Source organism: Gopherus evgoodei, chromosome 3, assembly GCF_007399415.2.
Source record: "Gopherus evgoodei ecotype Sinaloan lineage chromosome 3, rGopEvg1_v1.p, whole genome shotgun sequence".
NCBI lineage: Eukaryota > Metazoa > Chordata > Testudines > Testudinidae > Gopherus > Gopherus evgoodei.
In genome coordinates, this window is record NC_044324.1 from 195,677,547 (window position 1) to 195,693,516 (window position 15,970).

Consider the following 15,970-nt stretch of genomic DNA (forward strand, 5'->3'; position numbering starts at 1 on the left):
ATTGATTTCAGCTTCACAACCTGGGGTTCTTTTGGGGTCTCCAGATGCTTTTGGGTGTCCAGGGATTAGTGGTTGCCTACAGGTGCTTTCTAAGTTTGTTTTTCACATGAAGGTTGCATCCTTTCCTCTTTGATCTTGTAGGTTCCTGTGTTAGACTGCACCTTAAAACCATTCTGAAACAGCAGCTGGTGGTTTTAAGGATGCTTTCATTCACACAGTCTCACTTGTCCTTGGCTTTGTGGCTCTCTGTTTTCCTGGGCAGCAGTACAGCATGGATGCCCCTACTGGTAGTAACTCCTCCCCTCCCTTCCCTCCCCACCCCGAGTAGCTTGTTCAACTCCTTATCATTACAAACAGCTAGCTGCAAGTGCTTGGGGATAATCTATGTTTTCTTATTACCCTGAGCAATGGCACCAGTCAACTCTAGTATTTCAGCTGTCAGACATTCTATCACTGCAACCGAATAAACTGGGGCTCCAGCTCCTACTTGCTGTACATAGTTCTCTTTGTGTAGCATTGGGTGCACACAGCCCAAGAGGAACAGCAAACCAGCATGAGAAGAATGAGACTTGGCCTGCGCTGACCTTCCCTGCTTTCCACAGTCAGATATCACACTGATCTTCTAAAGCATTGCTTTCTCTTATAACAACAACAACAACAACAAAATAATCCCTTACGAAAAACAGCAGCGGGAGCAGAATGTTACTGGTTGCCTTCTCACATGTAGCTAATTACACATATGAACCTTGATTAGCACTGGCTATCTGCGGATGGCTGGGTGATGTTGAAGTGCTGGTATTGACCTGTAAAGCTATAAAAGGTTTGGTAGCAAGATATTCTCTCTCCATATGTCACACTGCAGGCATTGTGATTATCTGAGGTGCTCAAGTTTATAGCACCCTGCTGAGAATGGGAGAGGTATGTTGGCAAGAGGTTGTTGGTAAGTGATCTTTGTTTCTAGAACATAGCCCTTTTAGTCCACTAAATCCTGAATTGGGTGCTCTTCAAGACTTACTCTGTTTTATCAAAGATTTTCCCAGGGAAATGTTGTTATAGAAAGTCCCCAGAAAAGCCAACTAAAATGTAGATTGCTGACGATAGGCTTTAAGAGACCAATTAATATAAAGGCTGTGACTTAAAAATATTATTTTAATAAAAGACTTCAAATGTATACTGCAAGTGTACTCTGAATTTTTTAAAAGTATTATGCCAAATTCTTGTTCTTTTTAGTTTATCTTTGATCCATTACACAGACACATGGAGTATGTGAGTAGGAGAAGACAGCCAGCCTTTCTGATCATCCTTAAAATGTTGTCAAATATATTTTAAATATCCACTATAATTCATTTTATCTTTTAATTTTTAGATGTATTCTGTTTCTAATTACAGTTTTCATGCTGCCATTATAATGAACTATGGATGAATTTCCTTTTGAGTTTAATGATGGACTGCAGCTATATCCGAGTGGTATCTGCAAGAACAGAAACGGCCATGCGGTCAGCCTCCAAGGAGATATGGACAAACATGGCTAAGGATGGCCAGAGCAAGAGAAGACTGGAAGACTTGTTGTGATCGGCTCAGTCTCAACAGATGAAGGTCCGACAGTCTACACAACTGGTATGTAAGATTTTAAGGACCTAAACCAACACTCATGGTTTGCAAAGTCCTGTTTGTAGCTTTAAGTTAAATTGGGTTGTTTTTGTTTTTTAAATAAAAAGAACAATGCCACTAAAACTCTGTTTGAATCTCTCATTCAAAGTTGCAACACTGACAGACCCTTGTGCCAGACAAAGGCAGCTAGTGTGATGTGGCTTTGGTATTTAGCATGTACCCCTTTGGGTACTTCCATGTTTTTATGAAGTTTAATATCTTTTTAAATAAGGATCAAAGAATGTGGCCCTGACTGAGTCAACCAGAACTGGGAGAACTGGGAGAGATTCTGGATCCCTTTTTGGTAATAAATAGCAGGAGAGGAACAAAAATGTTAAAAGACAGTGTATCTCTGAAGCAAAGGCAGGGTTGGAATGCATAAAAGAAGCAATGTCAGAAACACTGAGCCTTGAGGTGGCTCTGAGTAATCAAACTATCACAGTATTAAACACTGGGATAAATGCTAGTGAGTAATCCCATAACAATGAATAATGTGTATGATTTTGGGAGGAAATTTAAAGCAAGCTAAAAACGGTAATTGAAAGCAAATCTCATGTCAAAGGTCTCACGGTAATGCTGCCTCTCAGCTGTTACTTGTAAATAATCTTAAATCTTGGCACAGCAGAAAAAATATTACAAACCCAATCTGTTGTACAAGAAAGGGAACTGAGGTACACCACCTCATGAATTTCATAAATGAACAGTGGGAGAATTCACCTTTCATTTAAGGGTAGAAACCTGGCCTGTTTATAGAACAAAACAAGGAAAGTATGGAGGTAATTCTTCTGTTTTTCCTGCAGTCAGCAAGGAGATTTGTAAAAGGAAGGGGTATTTTTAAGCAATAATCTGTTCCCACCAAGGGGCGGGGAAATGTTTATTTTGTTTTCCAGACACTCTATAGTGAAGCTGGCGCCAGTGGAAGAACAACCCAGAACACTATGAATCTACTGGTGCGACAAGGATTGTGTTGTGTGTTTTGTGTTGTTTGTCTTGTTATCACTGTTATTTTGGTGGATATTGTACAAGGAGGGTTAACACATATAGCAGGAAAGGTCAATGTATGGTATGGCCTCCTTGGAGAGCACAGCCTACCCAAGGGCGGGGAAATCAAATGATGTACTGCATTCCAGAAGAACACCATCTATTCCCATTCCCAGTTCCTAAATGGAGGGGCCCTTACTTTCTCTTTAAACGATTCGGGCCCAGCCTGCTGCTATTGGAATCGAAGAATAAAGGGTGGAAATGGGTTCACTGCATGCAAATAAAAGGGCACAGAATGGGGATTAAGGAGAAGGACGGATAAATTATGTTGCATGCATCTTACAGGTGAACCCACAAGGGGAAAACAAGGACCCCTTTGGCCCAGAAGAAAACAATCATTGCTGCTAATCACAATTCTTGCTACTGTAAGCCCTACCCAAATACAGTGATGTGAGATGGCAAAAGGAGGAAACACGTGGACTGCTACACCCCCAAGTTGTGGTAATAACGCAGATGAGGACTTTAAGGATCTACCTGTAGAAAATTGTACCTCTGATCCCCCCATGGGAATTTGGCAGTGTTGGTATGTGGTATGCTGATTGGAAGGGGGGATCCTAACCTGGTGGAGAATATCAAATTTATCAGTAAACATTTCATGGTATTCCCTAGGATATGCCATAATGAATGACAGTAGGAAACAGTCATCCAGACAGTGGTTTATCATGGAGGGCCCCAAAATATAACCCTCTGGCCTTCTGGAGTGTTTGAGTTAGGGGGTCCCACAATTGGGTAATCATAATGGTACCTCCATAGAAGACAATCTCTGGGCATGCACACACCACACTGGGCATAAAGTCTCCCCTGAGATGTTGATTATATCACAATTTAACCACTTTGCAGAATGTAACCCTACAGGTAATATGGATGCCAAACTGGGAAAATTCTGATTTAAGCTGGGTGCAGCCTGGAGCCAGAAATACTTCCTGATGGGTGAACATGTGGGAGCTACAGTGGGAGCGGGTGCAACCAATGCTTTTCAATATGTCTTTCCAGTCCATTACATGGGTAGTACACCTCAATTGCAGCACATACATAGAAGAGCTGAAACAACAATTTAATTGGTGGGTAAGGGGACACACATGGAATTATCGCAGGAAAAGGGATTTATCGGCAGCAGGAAACATAGGGCTGGGTGTATGGAATCTGGGGGACAGTTGGGTAAACAAACAGTTGATAAGCTGAAATGTGAAATTGTAGCAGCAAATCAATGAACTACTTGCAAGCAAACATCTGCAATTGCAATGGGATGGAAAAGGACCACAGAGGTAAACCTGAGCCTAGCTCAATGGACAGGAAACCGCATGACATGGCTGGGGGATGGCTTCAAAAGGCTAACTTGGGGGGGGGAGGTGTGTGTGGGAATGTAAGATGCTCAACTAGGGGGCTAGCACCTGTGTAATAGTTATGTGGTACCTTGGAATGGGACGGCAATTAAGGTGGCCCCCATGAGCCCTGTGGGAGTAATGAGAAAGGGAGGAACTTACTGGTACTCACTGGGGGATAGATGGGGAGGATGAAATGGTGTAAATCAGTTAAGTAATTGTCCAGAGAAAATATTTGGATGTGCCCCTCCCTGATGGCCATGGAGGAGCAGACCCAATGGCCTGTTGCCAGGGGTGGATGATTGGGTATAATGTATATGGGATATGGAATGATCTGCTGGGAGAGTACATAATTCTGTAATATAACACTTGGGAGTACAAGCGCACCAGCATCAGGCACAGTTACACAAATTTACACACTGCCATCTGGACTTTGATGCACAAATGAACCTGTGGAACTCATTGCTGTGAATAATGGAACCAGTGCATACTACCCAATTCCATACCAAGTGGTCAAGCTGGTTTGGACAATACCCCATCATTCTGTAAATATCCAGTGGCTTAGGATATGGACAAGTGTACATGAACACTGCAGAAGCAGCTCACTGCAACTGCCAACAACTGGACACATTTAAAATATACACTCCAGAATGGTGTTACAGGTCTTTAACCCTGTTAAAAGAGGAGAAGCAGTGTTTTTGGTAATGGCCCAAATGTTGGACTATATTACAATCAAAAGTCAGGGCTCCCGATGTTACTGTGGATTATTATGGCTGTTATGGCTATTAACCTATTACTAAATATACTAATCCTGTAGTGTACACTGCGGTGGCTAACATATGAGTAATGTAATAGGCCTTCCACCAAAGTGTAACAGATACCCAGACCCAACCTTTTCAGGCCTGTCACAGGGAGTTTGACACACTAACTGGAATATATGTGCAGTATGTCCTTATGAGGGAAGGTGCAGGGCACTATACTGCGTAGGGGGCAGTGAGGCAAATGGGATACCGACACATTCCATATTGATAGCTGACCCTATCAGGAAATGTGCCACCATATGTCTGATGCTTTTCCCGGGATACCTGGCCAGGCGGATCCCAGAAGAAAAGAAAAGTGAGGTGGAGTGTTAGCATATAGGCTTGTTTGTCAGTGTGAGATAGGATTTTGAGGTTGACTTATTGATACCCTTATATCTTATACTAATATGCGTGAAGAAAGAACAAAAGACACTGTGTGTTGCTTCTCCCTAGCCAGGTGGTTTTGTTAATACAATGGGAAGAGATAAGGGATAGAGCAGTTAAAGTGTTACAGGGTATACACTAGAAGGCTGCCTGGCTCTTCTCTCAAGTCAAGGTCAAGCAACCATTTAGGAGAGGCAAGGGCAGATGGAGGGATGCATAAGAAATACTAAAAGCCAAAGCAAAGCCTGCCCTTGGCCAGAGCACAACCTCACTCCTTACTATGAGATACAAAAAAGGTGGGAAGACCCTAGACTCATACCCTTCAGAATGGAACATGACCATAAGTTGTAAGGGGTGTGACTAGGGGCATGCACTGCAGGTATATTTGGGCCTGCTAAGGAGAAGGAGATGGGAATTGGGAAATGGGGTACATGGACAAGGCTCTGTGGTGTCAGAGCTGGGAAGGGACATATGGGATAACGGCTCTGTGCTGTCAGAGATGGGAACCAAACACTGGGAAACACACTCTGCTGGCGTGTAGAGCTATGGATATGTTTGCTTGGAACAAACCCCAACATCACATTGGCTGCACTTTGGACTTCTGTTCTTCTGCTTTCTGTCTGCATGACAAGAACGAGGGAGAGGGTAAAGGGAAAGCCCTCTAACAGTCAGAATCAGGAAGCCTGCCAAACAGTCAGTGGGGCCACTAGGTGATCAAGGTGCTAAAGGAGCACTCAAGGAAGTCGAGGCCATTGCAGAGAAGCTAAATGAATTCTTGATGTTGGGCTTCTCTACAGAGCATCTGAGGGAGATTCCCACATCTGAGGCATTCTTTTTTAGGTGACAGATCCGAAGAACTGTCCCAGATTGAGGTAGAGGAGTTCTGGAACAACTTGATAAATTAAACAGCAATGTCATCAGGACCAGAGGGTATTCACCCAAGAGTTTTGAAGGAACTCAAATATGAAATTGTAGAACTACTACCATCAGATCAGCCTCTGTGCCAGCTGAATGGAGGGTAGCTAATGTAATGCCTCTTTTTTAAAAAGGCTATCAAGGCAATCATGGCAATTATAAGATGGCAAACCTAACTTCGGTGCCAGGCAAATTGGTTGAAACTATAATAAAGAACAGAATTATCAGACATGTAGTTGAACACGATATGTTGGGGAAGAGTCAACATGGCTTTTGTAAAGGGAAATCATGCCTCACCAGTCTAGTGATATTCTTTGAGGGAGTCAACAAGCATGTGGATAAGGATGATCTAGTGGATATAGCATACCTGGACTTTCAGAAAGGCTTTTAAGCAAAGTAGGCAGTTTGGGGATAAAAAGGAGGGTCCTCCCATAGATCAGTAACCGGTTAAAAAATAAGAAACAAAGGGTAGGGATAAATGGTCAGTTTTCACAGTGGGAAGAGGTAAATACTGGGGTCCTCTAGGGATCTTTACTGGGACTGTAGAATCATAGACTATCAGGGTTGGAAGGGACCTCAGGAGATCATCTAATCCAACCCCCTGCTCAAAGCAGGACTAATCCCCAGACAGATTTTTACCCCAGATTCCTAAATGGCCCCCTTAAGGATTGAATTCACAACCCTGGGTTAATCAACCCAATGAGCTATCCCTCTCCCCCAGCACTGTTCAACATATTTATAAATGATCTTGAAAAGGGGATAAACAGTGAGGTGGCAAAGTCTGCAGGTGATACAAAATAACTCGTGATAGTTAAGTCCAAAGCTGACTAAAAGGAGTTACAAATAGATCTCATACGCTTGGGTTCTTGCTCTCTTTTGTGGCCAAATGACTCTGCAGGGATTTTGTTTCAATATGGTCCATTTTATCCTCTGCCTAACTTCTGGACTTTTACTTTTCTGGATAAAATGTACAAGGAAGATGTTTGACACAGCTCCAATAACACATTGAGTAGTCTTGTCTAATTTGCCAGGGAGGTGTTAAAAAACAGGAATATGTGTGAAGCAATTAACCAAAATGGATGATTACTTGCCCTCATATAGACCTTGAGTTGAAATACTGAACATTGTTTCACTTGAATATGTTTCACTGTTTAATTGTTAAGCATTTTATGAGGAAAATTTGATCCATTGCACTCTGTGTTGATGAGTTATGAAAATAGAAGTTTCATTGCTGTCCTGGTCCCAAAAGACAGTTTCTTTATTGCTTTTTAGCTCAGATTCTGGGCATAATATTATGTTCAAAATTTAGATCAAGCACAAAAGTAATGTTTTAAGTAAAGGGTGCTACTTTCAATAATTTAAGAAGCTAAATTGCCTTTCTTCATATGTGGACTCAAAGCTCATTAGAAAAATTGGTTTTATGCCCTATTCATTACACCCTTACTGCACCTTGTTATTCTTAGGCCTCGTCTACACTATGCTGTTAAACTGATTTGAACAGCGTTAAATCAATTTAACGCTGCACCCATCCACCCTACACTGCTCTTTATATCAATTTAAAGGGGTCTTTAAATCAATTTCTGTACTCCTACAAAACGAGAGGAGTGACGCTAAAATCGATATTACTATATCGGATTAGGGTTAGTGTGGATGCAAATCGACGTTATTGGCCTCATTATTTTACAGTAGCTACCCACAGTGCACCGCTCCAGGAATCGACGCTAGCCTCGGACCATGGACGCACACCACCGAATTAATGTGCCTAGTGTGGACGCGCACAATCGACTTTATAATATCTGTTCTATAAAATCGGTTTAAGCTAATTCGAATTTATCCTGTAGTGTAGACGTAGCCTTAACTACAAGGTTCACATTAATGTTACCTATATGTTTTCTAAACCACCTGCACTGGAGTAGTTATGCTAACAGACATAGCACATAGATTTTTATACCCTTGCCACAGAAAGGATCCACCGGGAAAAAAAAAAACATTAGCTAAGATGGACAAGAGTATGATGAATTCTTTCTTCCTTGAAATCACTCAGTAACTTCACAGTGGGGCCATTTAAAATAGCTTTGGATTTATACACTAAATCCATCTGTAACGTATGGAGGCACTGGTGAACACAGATCCAAACCTCTTGGATCTTAAAACAAGGAGAAATTAACCATCTCCCCTCCTTTCTCCCACCAACTCCTGGTGGATCCAGATCCACCCCTTTGGATCTAAAAAACAAGGAAAAATCAATCAGGTATTAAGAAAAAGGCTTTTAATTGAAGAAAAGAAAGGTAAAAGAAAACTCTGGGAGAGATTAGCATACCAGCTACTCTCACAGACAACAGATTCAAAACACAGAGGAGGTTCCCCTGGGCACAAATTTATACACAAAAAATACCCAAATACCCAATTTTGATAATTCCCTTAATGGTGTCAAGACAAGTTACAAAGAAAATAAACATAAACCTATTTATCCCTTTCTAAAACTTACTACTCTGATAAGAGGCTAGTTCCTTGATCTTTTTCACTCCAGCTGAAACCGAAACTCTAAACAAAGGAAAACTTCCCTCCTTTCTTTTGAAACATCTTGTTCCCCCATTGATTCCTCAGGTCAGGTGTCAGCTAGGCTAGGTGAACTTCTTAACCCTTTACAGATAAAAGAGGCCTTAACCCTTAACTATCTGTTTATGACACTGATCAATAAACTTGCCTGTCTCTATGGATTTTTGACAAAGAGCACTATAAAGTCTCATTTACCTCTCCTGTACTGCTTTCAAAAACACACCAGGGAAGCTGCTACTGTTGATGTAAACACATAGTGTAAACAATGCTCATGTGACTAACACAAGCATTGGCTGGAACATATATCAAGGAGGATAGTCAAATTAGCTAAAAATAGTCACAGGAAAAAATTTGTGTTTTTTGCTGAGGGAAAGTGTGGAGAAACTAGTCCTGGAACAGAAGACTGCAGATAGGGAAGTTCAGGTCTTACTCTTCTCATTTTTGAAAGACATTTTTCTCATTCAAAATGGCTTTGGTTTAGCTTTAGGGGAAATATCAAGGGTTATAATTGGATGACTTTTCTAGGTTTTCCTAGCTGGATTTCAGAAATACAGTATGTACTTAACAAAATCACATGTGCAAAAAAAAGGACAGAAGCATCTTCGAAAAAAGGTTTTCGTTCCAAGGTATGCCATATAGATTATGCTACAGCTGCACATCTTCACTGACTGGGAGGGCTATGAAGCAGAGGGTAAAAGGTACAGTGAAAAAGAAAAAAATAAACCAAAAAGGGAAAGCACATTGACATGGCTGGACTGTGCCTACTCCTGAATTTTACTCTTAAGACAATAGTCTTGAAAATATTTGTCATCATTTCCAGATAATGGGATACTACAGAGAGAGAGAGAGAGAACCTGCACTAGAGGAGTTCTTGTGTCCCACTGTTTGTGGAGCATACTTTATTGCGCAGATGCAGATAGACATCAGAGCCTCTGAAATAGCTGGCTTCAAGGACTCCAGTGATCTGCTTAACAGCTCTGGGGCCTGATCCTGTTTTCACTGAAGTCACTAGGGGACAAAGTCCTGGTCTAATTGAAGTTAATGGGAATTTTGCCATTAACTTCAATGGGAAAGAGATTTCATCCCTGGGAGTTTTGATTTTGACTTTGTTGGGGGCATAATCAAACACTTACTATATTTTTCCTAAGCAAAAAGCTTGTTCTCCTCTTACCTTCTCTTGGTAGAATCTTGTACTGTGGATATAGTGTCAAGTATCAGAGGGTAGCCGTGTTAGTCTGGATCTGTAAAAGCAGCAAAGAATCCTGTGGCACCTTATAGACTAACAGACGTTTTGGAGCATGAGCTTTCGTGGGTGAATACCCACTTCCTCAGATGCAAGATGTGGATATAGTGTTAAATACAATATTGTGCATATGCATGTGAACTCATATGTATTCAATTTTATTATGCAGTCTCTAGTTATGGCAGCATTCAAGTAATGAATAAACCTCTTTGTTCCGTATGAATAATGAAGTCTATCCTCTCTAAACCTACAGCTCTTGTTTTTGGCACAGTATAAATTTTCAGGTCAATTAATTTGAGTTACAGTCATAACACAACCTCTTTATGTTTGTTTTTTTTTGGGGGGGTGTTTTTTGCTTGTTTGTTGTTGTTGTTGTTTTTGCTGAATCTAACCTCTTTTTAGAACCCTCTACCAAGTAAATTCCTGATATATAAAATTTCTAATAAATAACCTAGAAACTTTGAAAAATTTCCTTCGTCTGATATTTGTAATGTTGAGAGATGAGGTGGGGTTGTTATTTCTTCCAAGGTCTTGGGGCAGGTTGCTCCATTTTATGATCAAAACAGGAATGGCTACCAATTTCCCAGTGACAGTTGCAAGGAACGAGTATCTCCTTGTAATTTAGCCCATGCTATCTTCTAGAATACAGCTTAGTTTCTCCATCCTCATAGCTTACAATTGTGAAGTTGTGATTCAGAGCACAGTAAATCCCCAGCCAAATGCTGCCAGATGGAAAATATTGCAATAATCACTGACAGAATTGGAACCTGACTATTGGATGATTGTATCAGAAGTTTCTGTGGGTGTGTGATGCTCTCCAAAACCTGCTGTAACACATGTCCCTCGGGATCAGGTGGCTGGCAAATACTGGGTAGCACAAACACCAGTTTTTGTACTGCTTTGGATTTTCTGAATTAAAATATTTCTTCCTGATTTTGTTCTCCAAGTTTCCAATGGAGTTTATATAAGACTATGGTCACTTGCTCCCAGGCTCATCCTCAGCATCTTAGAAATGCCTGAAGAACAGAAGATGATTGATGGATGCTCTGTAACTAATTTATAAGAGTGGTAATTGCTTTTGGTATGTGTTGTCTATAACCAAGGAAGTGGTTCATTAGGAAGTAACCCACCATGTCACCATCCATCCAGATTTTGCCACAGAGGATTCCATGTTATTAAATATTTTCAGATTTCTTTATAACAGCACATTTTACAAATGGTTGTAAAAAAAAACAAAATATCAACCACAAAATTGAATCCCTCTCACCATACTACAGTTACAGTAAATGCTGCTGAGTGTTATTTCTCCACTCCCCTACCCACAAATTTCTGGATTCTCATCAACTCAGTCCTTACATGGGTGGATTTTTCTAACAGTCAAGTGACATAACAGCTTTCTTTTTTCCAAGCAATAGCCTCATTAATACTCTACCAGGTGAGCCAGGTATTTCCAGGAAATAGAACTCACTTCTTTGGTGTAACCTCAACATATTTGAATAGATGCTTCATTTAAAACTATGGTAAAAATTGCTGATGCATATGTCCTATCAATCCAGCAGCAACACTAGCGGCATTCATTGGTGCACCTAAAATTGTCCTACATGGGAGGCTCTGTGGGAATTGTCTGGACAACTAATTCTTTGTTATGCTGAAAGTAGTGTCTACTCCCCCACCATAGTTCTGTGCTGTCTTTTCGTTTAGAGTCCCAGACTTGTCTCTACCTACTCTCCTCTGTGTTGCATTAGAATGTATCAGACTTCCAAAGAATTTCATTAATTCACAACTTGCATATTTGGTATAAGTGGCAGATCCCAGTTCATATTTGCTCTCTATGTAACATTCACCCTCAGCAGCACATGGTTAAACAGTTGCTAAGGGCTAGTTCTGCTGTCCTTGCTTAGACTGAGTAGTGCCTGACTCTACAGTGAGTCCCATTGAAATCAATGAGACTACATGCAGAGTAAGTCACTGCTTAATGTATGTAGAGCAGAGTCTGGACCTATTCTCTGTGGCTGTTCAGTGATTGTAAATGACCCTTTGATAAAGCCATGGAGTCTGCTTCTCATTTATAATAAGGACCCTTTACATGGCTCTGGCAGTGTTAAGAGGCCTTAAAGTTACTTTAAGTCCCCTTTATATTGTCACGTTGATCCTTATTGAGGTTGCAGGAACAAACCAACCCGATGTGTAGAAAGAATTGTAAATATGGCAGGCAACCAGCTTGGCTTAACAGTGAAATCCTTGCTGATCTTAAACACAAAAAAGAAGCTTACAAGAAGTGGAAGATTGAACAAATGACCAGGTAGGAGTACAAAAATATTGCTCGGGCATTCAGGAGTGAAATCAGGAAGGCCAAATCTCACTTGGAGTTGCAGCTAGCAAGAGACGTTAAGAGTAACAAGAAGAGTTTCTTCAGGTATGTTAGCAACTGTGGGCCCCTTACTGAATGAGGGAGGCAACCTAGTGACAGAGGATGTGGAAAAAACTAAAGTACTCAGTGGTTTTTTTGCCTCTGTCTTCACGAACAAGGTCAGCTCTCAGACAACAGCATTGGGCAGCACAGCATGGGGAGGAGGTGACCAGCCCTCTGTGGAGAAAGAAGTGGTTCAGAACTATTTAGAAAAGCTGGACAGGCACATGGCCATGGGGCTAGTTGCGCTGCATCTGAGGATGCTAAAGGAAATAGCGGATGTGATTGCAGAGCCATTGGCCATTATATTTGAAAACTCATGGTGATCAGGGAAGGTCCCAGATGACTGGAAAAGGTTAATGTAGTGCCCATCTTTAATAAAGGGAAGAAGAAGGATCCAGGGAACTACAGACCAGTCAGCCTCACCTCAGTTCCTGGAAAAATCATGGAGCAGGTCCTCAAGGAATCAATTCTGATGCACTTACAGGAGAGGAAAGTGATCAGGAACAGTCAGCATGAATTCACCAAGGGCAAATCATACCTGACTATCCTGACTGGTTCTATGATGAAATAATTGGCTCTGTGGATGAGGGGAAAGCTGTGGATGTATTATTCCTTGACTTTAGCAAAACTTTTGATACAGTTTCCCACAGTATGCTTGCCGGCAAGTTAAAGAAGTATGGGCTGGATGAATGGACTATAAGGCAGATAGAACGCTGGCTAGATCGTCGGGCTCAGCGGGTAGTGATCAATGGCTCCATGTCTAGTTGGCAGCAGGTATCAAGTGGAGTGCCCCAAGGGTCGGTACTGGGGCTGGTTTTGTTCAATATCTTCATTAATGGAGGATGGCGTGGACTGCACTCTCAGCAAGTTTGCACATGACACTAAACTGGGAGGATTGGTAGATACACTGGAGGGTAGGGATAGGCTACAGAGGGATCTAAACAAATTAGAGGATTGGGCCAAAAGAAATCTGATGAGGTTCAACAAGTACAAGTGTAGAGTTCTGCACTTAGGACAGAAGAATCCCATGCACTGCTACAGACTAGGGACCGAGTGGCTAGCCAATAGTTCTGCAGAAAAGGACCTAGGGGTTACCGTGGATGAGAAGCTGTATATGAGTCAACAGTGTGCCCTTGCTGCCAAGAAGGCTAATAGCATTTTGGGCTGTATAAGTAGGAGCATTGCCAGCAGATCGAGGGACGTGATCATTCCCCTCTATTCGGCACTGGTGAGGCCTCATCTGTAATACTGTATCCAGTTTTGGGCCCCACACTGCAAGAAGGATGTGGAAAAATTGGAAAGAGTCCAACAGAGGGGAACAGAAATGATTAGGGTGCTGGAGCACATGACTTATGAGGAGAGGCTGAGGGAACTGAGATTGTTTAGTCTGCAGAAGAGAAGACTGAGGAGGGATTTGATAGCTGCTTTCAATTACCTGTAAGAGGGTTCCAAAGAGGACGACTCTAGACTGTTCTCAGTGGTACCAGATGACAGAACAAGGAGCAATGGTCTCAAGTTGCAGTGGGAGAGGTCTAGGTTGGATATTAGGAAACACTATTTCACTAGGAGGGTGGTAAAGCACAGGAATGGATTACCTAGGGAGTTGGTGGAATCTCTAATTTTAGAGGTTTTTAAGGCCTGGCTTGACAAAGCCCTGGCTAGGATGATTTAGCTGGGGTTGGTCCTGCTTTGAACAGGTGGTTGGACTAGATGACCTCCTGGTGTATCCTCCAACCCTAATATTCTATGATTCTATAATTCTATGACTGTTTATGTTAAAAGTCATGACCCCCTACTGTTTCCCTTTTGAATTGAGCAGACTCAGTGCATAATACAGAGATACAAGCACACTAGGAATGGGTACTTAGCCAGATGAGTCACTCTAAGGGGCCAGTTTCTACTTTCCTAAGCAAAACTTGTAAAAGGAACCAATATATTTAGGTAAACAGCACATTGTACCTAACTGGTACCATTCCTGGTACCAATTGCACTTAATTGGTACCAATTTCAGGCTACTATTTTTTTTGGCTGAGCTTATCGAAAACAAAAATAATGCCAACGATGAAGTAGATTTTTTAAAGAAATGGCCTATCCCTTTCTAATAGTTACTTGTCTTGGCATTAGAATATATTTTATTGCAACTGTGTTTACAAAACATTTGATTGTAGGATCTCTCTTTTTTGCCCACAGCCTGTCATTGCTAATGAGCAAAGAACGTATGAAAGAAGTTACAGTTATTTTCTTTCTCATCATTCTTCAAGGTGAACTGTGTTTTTTTTTTTACAAGAGCTTCGCTTGCAGAAAAGTAAAGGTTTTGTGAAAGGCACAGAGGTAAAAATATTAATTGCTTTTCCCACTTTACTGACATTTCCAATAGAAGCAAATGTTATCACAAAGGGGGGGAAAATTTAACTGCAAAATGAAATCAGTCCTGAAACAGACTCAATCATTGTTGTCCACTCCACTTCCTCCCCTACCAATAATGCCCTGAGAGAAACAATATACATCTTCTCTTACAGGGCTATGAAAGAAAAAAGGTCAAGATTCCTAGCTAGATTAAATGAAGCCATGAATGTGATTCCTGCAGAAATGGAATGCTTAGGAATCTGAAAGATGGAACAATGGGAAGATCAGGAGGGACCCTTAAATTTCTTTCATAATACATCAACTTTCCTCCCACACTTTTGATTTCAAGAGCTTTTATGAACTGTTTGTTTCATGCCTGAGAAATAATGGAGGAAGAAAAACCAGCTAACATCTGCAGTCTATAATAAAACCTTAATGTTTATATCCAGACTTCTACTTGAATGAGATCCTCCAAACAAACCCTGAGTGAAGGCAGACTTAGCGGCAGATATAGGTCACCACAATCCTGTGTAGCAATTTTCCTTGTAAAAAGTTATGATATGAAAGTGACTTTTCTTTTCCTTAATTACATCAATTTTTATACCCCTTCCTGCCCCCCACAGTGTCCCCATGCATAGACAATTAATAACACAGACCTGGGCTAAGGCATCCACCATCATGGCCTGAACTTTCAGGCATACGAAGGTCCCTTTTAGAATCATAGAATTTCAGGGTTGGAAGGGACCTCAGGAGGTCATCTAGTCCAACCCCCTGCTCAAAGCAGGACCAATCCTCAACTAAATCATCCCAGGCAGGGCTTCGCAAGCCTGACCTTAAAAACTTCTAATGAAGGCGATTCCACTACCTCCCTAGATAACCCATTCCAGTGCTTCATCACCCTCCTAGTAAAGTTAGAACATGTAAGTCATGTGCCCCAGTCCCCTAATCATTTGTGTTGTCCGCCCCTGGACTCTTTCCAGTTTGTCCACATCCCTTCTGTAGTAGGGGGACCAAAACTGGAAACATTACTCCAGGTGTGGCCTCACCAGTGCCAGTGCCTTTTACTAGATACTGAGCTCCTTTTGAAGTTGGAAAGTCGGAAGCTCCCTTTTCTCAGGATTTTGAGTATCTGTGTAGTTGTATCACTCTCACATCCATCTGATTCATTGTATTAGTTCCTGGGTACAGGCAATTCTGTAGGTACCTACTTGTGTGAATGGCTGTCAATATGCCTGATACTCTGCTTTGTTGTATTTTATTATTCACTATTATTTCTATTATGGTAGTACATAGAAGT

General features: G+C 41.4%; 1 pseudogene; it reads right to left on the bottom strand.

Moving 5' to 3' along the window:
- Window positions 1–220: 220 nt before the first annotated feature.
- Window positions 221–15,970, bottom strand: part of LOC115649435 — a 61,919-nt pseudogene continuing 46,169 nt past the window's right edge.